Here is a 5,469-nt window from a genome sequence, read left to right on the forward strand (position 1 = left end):
GCCACCACAATCTGCCCTTTCTCTGACTGCTTTTTTATATACATACACATAAAACCTCAGTTTTTTAAACCAAATTATACCCTAATTATGTCAGATATGTTTGGTGTTGTCTTACTCATTAAGGATTCTTAAGTTCTTGATGGCAATACTGTCTTCAGCATCTTCTATAAAAGATAGCTTCTTTTAGATAAAAGTGAATAGTCTTCAAAAGAAAACTTTTTATTTGATAGCTATGTTTTAAAGGACCTTATGGAACTTATTAATCATTACTTTGGAAAATCCCGCTATATGAATTCTGACTTTATAATAATGAGATTGAACCCTTAAACCAAACAGAAGTATAACTTTAGGGTCACCACTTACACACATTGACATAATTAACATTGTTAATAAGATGAAAGATACTCTATTTGAAATGCAATGTACAGTTACATTGAAAAAATATTGATTTGACAATTTTGAGATTATTGATTAGTTTGCTTACTAAAACTGTGGGTTGTTGTTGTTGTTGTTGTTGTTGTTATGTGCCATCAAGTTGGACCCAACTCATGGTGACCCCTCCTTGGGTTTCTGAGGCAGTATCACTACGGAAGTAGATTGCCCAACCTTCCTTCCAAGGAGTGGCTGGTGGGTTTGAACCGCCACCCTTCTGGTTAGCAGTCAAGTGCTTTAGGCACTACGCTACCAGAGCTCCTTAAAACTGTGGGTATGAACCCTAATTCACACATATGCATAGGAGCTTACTTTACTGGTAGCTACTTTCTGTAAATGTGTTAGCCAGTAATTTAAGAAGTGACTTGGGTTCTTAACTCAAGAGGTTGAAATTTTTCTTTTTCTTTTTTAAACTCTTTTCAAAGCTCATATGCTGGTTTTTAAAAATTCTGTCTGGCTTATAGCACTTCATTCCTAAAGAAGACAGTCTTACATTTCTCTCCTCTCTTCTTTAGGGCTTTAGGATTTCTTTTCTGAACTAAGTATTTTCAGATTTGCGTTTTCATGTGAAACATATGTCTTTCCCTCACATTGGAACAAATCATTCTCCAAACAAGCTACCAAATAACTTGGGAATTGTTTAATTTCTTGGGTAGAGATTAGAGTGACTTCCAATAATTTTAATAACTCATGCGATTGGAGATGTAGGGACACTTTTGAAAAAAAGGTGCATCACTAAGGTAAGGAATCCCTAGCTGATTTTAAGTGAATCTCAGTATTGGGTGGAGTCCCTGGATGGTGCAAATGTGCTCAGCTGGTAAATGAAGGTTGATGGTTTGAGCTCTACTCGGACACATGTGGGGTTACCGTGAGTCAGAATCCACTTGATGGCAATTGGTCGGCTTTTAAGAAATGAGTACCAGTGGTATCTTAGAACAAGCTGTCCCACTGGTAGACATATGTGCTCCTAAGGATACTGAGAATCTGAAGTAGGAGAAGCCATAGGACTGGAGAGTGTCAATGATTTGACTTTAAAAGAACCAATAGGAAGAGATGAGGGGGTACAGCTTCACAGAGCTTTGCTGCAGCCCTCCATGGCCTGCTTCACAGGGAGTAGGCTCTGGAATTGAGAAATAAACCATGTGCCTTGTGATGTTATACCACATCAATCACAGGTCCTTATGTACTGATTACCCAGAAGGATGAACCACCTTGCTAGCTCAGCACCAGAGAAACCAGTTTTGCAGCTCATGAATTAACCCTTCCAGTGCTAGGTAAACTATTTATCCTGGCAATGAAGACACAGAAATAACATGCTTCAAATGATTTGATGACAACAGTAAGTGGTATCTATTTTATGGCTAAATTTATGGTGGAAACTCTAAAATCACTTCCTAATATCATAGAACGTCTGCTAACAAGCCCAAGGTGACACAGGATGCAAGATTCCACAAACTGAGAGCGTTCCTAAGAATGCAGTTGGCCACAATCTGACTCCATTTGAGACATGCAAGGAACCAAAATAGAAATGGGTTCACAGAGGAATACTGCAGATTGAATGTTCGAGAATAACGAGGTGTCGGATTTCCCTTGCAGGATTTGCTAGAGCAATGCTTTTATAACTTAAATATGCCTACGTGTCGCTTGGTGATCTTATTAAAATGCTGATCCTGATTCCGTAAGTCTGAATGGGTCCTGAGAGTCTGTATTTCTAACAATCATCCAGTTGAAGCTCATGCTGCTGGTCTGTGGACCACTCTCTGAAGTACATGGTGCTAAAGAATTCTTAGTCTTAACTCATCAATCTTAGCTCATGCTCCAAAGCAATATATAAACTGCATTTTCTTTTAACATGTAGGATCTACACTTCTACCTCCTCTCCCAGCCTTAACTTTAACTGATTAGTGGCAGCCTTCCCAGCTGTAGTCTGTCACTAGATTACCTGTAGGTAGCTGGTGGGCTCCAGACCCAACTATACTATTTTCAAACCACATAAAGCAAAAACCAAACCAGTTACCATTTGAGTGGACACTGACTCATGGTGACCCTCATGGTGTCAGAGTAGGACTATGGCCCAAAGGGTTTTCAATGGTTGATGTTTTGGAAGTAGATTGGCAGTTCTGTTTTCTAAGTCACCTCTGGCTGGATTCAAACTGCCAACTTTTCAGTTTGTAGCTGAGAGCTTGCTCGCTTGTAACACCCAGGGCCTCCATTCAAACCACATAGGGACTGCTTTATTTAAACTCTCCATAAACTCAAACATATCAAACAGAACACCTAGAAAGAGCGTGAGATTTTCATTTTATGGAAAATTTATGTAAAAATTCACCTAAACACATGTATTTTCCTCTTTGACATATGTAGAACATACTTTAAGCAAGCAAACAAACAAAAAACAATAAGAATGGATTTGCATGAAGTAACATATGTGCTGTGTGAAGCAAGTAACCTACCTAGTTTTGCCACTTGGACGGGTTCCCGAATGGGGAGCAGTAATGATACCTTACTTCTGTGTATATAGTTACAAAGCTCTGATGCATGCATTATCTCTTTAATCCTTATAATAACCCTCTGATGTAGGTGTTATTCTTATTTTACAGATGAAGAAACAGAAACTAGGAGGTTAGGTGCCTAATTACCCAGCCAATAAGTGACAAATGTGGCAAAACCAGGTTCCCAATTCGACCTCTCTTTATAGCATGCTCTGCAATGGTTCTCAGCCCTGATTGCTTATTGAGGTCACCTAGAGTGTTAAAAAATACTGCTACTTGTATCCCATTCCCAGATACTCTGCTAATTTGCCTGGAGCTTGCATGGGTAGGACATTGTTGTGTTGTTGTTGTTATGTGCCGTTGAGTTGGCCCTGACACATAGCGAACCCTCCTTGGGTTGCCAAGATAGTATCGCTACGGAAGTAGATTGCCCAACCTTCCTTCTGAGGAGTGGCTGGTGGGTTTGAACAGCCAGACTTCTGGTTAGCAGTCAAGTGTCTTAGGCACTATGCTGCCAGAGCTCCTGGCTAGGACATTAGGATTTTTAAAAGCTTCCAGGTGATTCTAATGCAGGGTTTCTTAACCTTGGCACAATTGACATTTTGGAACAGATCAATTCTTAGCTGTGGTGCTGTCTTACGTATCTCAGGATGTTTAAAAGCATCCCTAGTTTCTACCTTCTAAATGCCAGTGGCACCTCCCCAGTAATGTCAACTAAATATCTCCAGAGAGTCCTATGGGAGCATTAGAACAACTGCTCTAATGTACAGCCAAAGGTGGAAGCCACTGATAATTACCTCCATTATCAGAGGCAACTGTCCATTTATTTGTTTTCTTCCTAATTTATCTTGCTTATGTCAAAGGATGAAATAATTCCTTTTGTTTGCCTTTTTCTAGTTTCATCAAAATTAGGAACTAAATGACAAACACTTTTGGAATTCCATATTTATTTATTCGCTATCTAATCTAAATAAATGGGAGCTCTGGTAGCGTAGTGCCTAAGGCATTTGACTGCTAACCAGAAGGCTGGCGGTTCAAACTCAACAGCCACTCCTCAGAAGGCAGATTGGGCAATCTCTTCTGTAGAGATACCACCTCGGAAACCCAAGGAGGGGTCGCTATGAGTTGAATCGACTCGACAGCGGTGAGTAATCTAAAGAAGAAGAGAAAGTCCCGGTCACCTGTTTTTCTTAGCTGCTGTCAAACTGGCCAGTAACTCATGGTGACCCAAGTGTAGTTTTTTTTTTTTTTTTTTTTTTTAATTCTTTCAATTACATTTCCTTAGTGCCATTATCAAGGAGCCCTGGTAGCACTAGATGGTTAAAGCACTAAGCTGCAAACCAAAATGTCAATGGTTCGAACCACCAAATGCTCCATAGGAGAAAGATGTGGCAATCTGCTTCTATAAAGATTATAGGCTTGAAAACACTCTGGGAAGTTCTACTCTGTCCTATAGAGTTGCCAGGAGTTGGACTCACCTCAATGGCAATGAATTTTTTTGGTTAGTGTCACTACGTGCTAGGCCAGTATTTCCCAATTTTGCCTGATGACAAGAATTACCTGGATTGCTTGTTAAAGCAACAGAAATCTATGTCCTAACCCAGAACTACTGAATCAGAATTTACAGGGAGAGATTGGATAATTCTGATTTTAATCAAGAATCCCCAGATAATTCTTCTCATTGGGGAAGTTTGGGAAAAACTGGATAAGACCTGGTGGATATAAAGATGAATAAGACATAGTCCCTCCCCTCAAGGAGACCTATAATCAAATAGTTATAATTCATGATGGTAAGAGGAACAATACAAGTGTGCATAAGCCTAGAATTTAGCACACATAAGGAAGTAATTAACATTACTTTGGTTGGAGAGGCATTGATCAAAGACGGGTATATGTAAGAGATGGTATCTGACTTTGACTCTGAAGCACAAATAGGAGTAGCCAGGAGGACAAGGTTAAAAGGGCATTCTAAGCAGAAGAAAAGCAACTGGAGACAAAGCCTCTTGGTCTCAGTTTATCGTTAGCTTGCCTATAGCCAAGGAGTTCTAGTTGTGCAGTGCCTAAGGCATTTGACTGCTAACCAGAGGGTCGGCATTTCAAATGCACTAGCCTACTTCCGTAGTGATACTGCCTCGGAAATCCAAGGAGGGGTCGCTATGAGTCGGGCCGACTTGACAGCACATAACAACAACAACAACAGCTGCTCTGTAAAAGGAAGATAGGGCAATTTACTTCTGTAAAGATTTTCCACCTCAGAAACCTAATGAGGGATGCTGTAAGTAAGAATTGACTTGATGGCAATAAGTTTGGTGTTTGGTTTCAGCCTGTAGCCCTGTACATATTAGGTGCTCAATAAGTACTCTTTGGTAAACCCTATTCCCCCTATTCATTTGTCATTGTGCTCTCTTGCCAGTAATGATTCCATATACCAGGTATTATTCTCAAGTGAGGAGCTCTGGTAGCATAGTGCCTAAGGCACTTGACTGCTAACCAGAAGGATGGTGGTTCAAACCCACCAGCCACTCCTCAGAAGGAAGATGGGGCA

Source organism: Orycteropus afer, unplaced genomic scaffold, assembly GCF_000298275.1.
Source record: "Orycteropus afer afer isolate SDZICR_OR568_19922 unplaced genomic scaffold, OryAfe1.0 scaffold00462, whole genome shotgun sequence".
NCBI classification, from domain to species: Eukaryota; Metazoa; Chordata; class Mammalia; order Tubulidentata; family Orycteropodidae; genus Orycteropus; species Orycteropus afer.